Source organism: Bactrocera latifrons, unplaced genomic scaffold (genome assembly GCF_001853355.1).
Source record: "Bactrocera latifrons isolate USDA-ARS-PBARC rearing strain unplaced genomic scaffold, ASM185335v1 scaffold_399, whole genome shotgun sequence".
In the NCBI taxonomy this organism is placed as follows: Eukaryota; Metazoa; Arthropoda; class Insecta; order Diptera; family Tephritidae; genus Bactrocera; species Bactrocera latifrons.
Genome location: NW_017537044.1, coordinates 113,935 through 115,648, shown reverse-complemented (window position 1 = coordinate 115,648; position 1,714 = coordinate 113,935). Strand labels below are relative to the sequence as shown.

The window sequence follows — 1,714 nt, the reverse complement described above, 5'->3', positions numbered from 1 at the left end:
GATGTGTATAAGAGACAGGTTTAAATCTTATATTTTATGTCGATATTAAAGAGAAAAAAATAACATAACAATAACTAAAAAATATTTATGAAACAAAACACAAAAATAATTTAACAAATATCTCTAAAATAAAATAAAATAAAATAATATATTTAAGTCTAAAATCTTCTAATCCACGAAAAAATGGTTCTAAATATCAAAAAATGCAGGTTTTATTCTAATTTATTTGAGTTTAATTGCCTACGCTCTTGAGAACAGGGTGCTTCAGACATTTTTCAATTCATTTTTTAACAGCTAAATTTAACTTTTGAAAATTGAAAAAAAAATAAATAAATGAAATAAAAAATTGAAATAATTTTTCCTCCAAATTTTCAGCACTCACACATGACAAATTGTTCCAAAAAAAAAAAAATTCGCTCTGTGTAAACAACTTCTAATTAAAAACTGAACTCAAAGCATCCAAACAATATAAATTGCAACCACAAAGCGCGCTTCAAAGTTGCAAATAAAATTGAGGCGTATAAAATATAAAAAGAATCCATAAAAAATAAGCCGAAAATAAATAAAAATCATACACACGCATACATACGCACATGAGAAAAAATCAGCAATTTCGCTGCTGTCATATTAACTTTTGCGCTCGCAGCCACTGGGGAGCGAGTTGGAATATATTGCAAAATAAATAAGTGCTTTCATTTGAAATTAGCACAAAAGGCATCAAACTGCCAAATCGGGCGGCGGGCCAAGTGGGAAGTGGGAGGGGCAAAAACAAGTATATTTATATTCAGTTGAGTGAGCAACAAGGCGAAAAAGCTGCCAACATGCGATATAAAATATAAAAATATTTATGTTTGTGTGCGTGGAAATAAAGGAGGAAACAATAAATAACAAATAAAAAAAAAAACAAGATATGAAAAAATATAAATAAAATTTTATGAACTGCCATTTTAATATGAATGTAGGTATGCGTGCGCTTGCAGCACACTAACTAATTTCCTCAGAGAGTAATATTAAGTGAGCAAAAAAGAAAGGAAGAAAAAATTATTGTAGCAGGCTTTTCGGCGCGCTGATGCGCCAAAGAGTGAGTGCTAATGGATGTTTGTATGTGTGTGTGTACTGTAAGCATATGAAAAAATTCCAAATGGAAAATAAATGAGTGTAGATATAAAAGATAGTGAGCGAAGAGTAACAGCAGCAGAAATTGACTGCGATAGCTGACAGCTCAGTGGCTCTAACGATTGATGGAGTGAATGGGAAGTAGACATTTTTCATTGATTTTTTTTTCCTTTTAGAGGTGGCAAAGTGCGGATGAGCAACTATAACACACTTTCACAATTTGGAAAAAATTTATGAAATTTCAAAAAACAAAAATAATATTTAAAAAAAAAAAAATATAATGAAAACAAAAAAATGACGAAAACATGAAAAAATTAGTTTATATAAAAAAAAAATAATAATAATATTTCGAGCACAGAGTGTGAGAACAAACTGAAACTTTTGTAGAAGCTTAAAGAAATATCATTCGTTCGATAAACTTTCGCCTAAAATCTACAATTATGCGTAGGTATCTGCGGTGTTCTACATTTTTAGCGCAAATTTAGTCAACAAATCGCGTAGATTTTTCCGTCGCCTGCTCGGCAAAAGCAAATATATGCGCAGCTTAAACACACGTGCTCACAAGCAACGCTGTATATCAAATACATATATATATATA

The 1,714-nt window shown here is 30.3% G+C and overlaps 1 protein-coding gene across 7 annotated transcripts in view; it reads right to left on the bottom strand.

Annotated features, from left to right (window-relative positions):
* LOC108972351 (heterogeneous nuclear ribonucleoprotein L-like) overlaps positions 1-1,714 on the bottom strand; it is a 108,460-nt gene that overhangs the window by 98,778 nt on the left and 7,968 nt on the right. The gene's annotated exons all lie outside the window — the stretch shown is intronic.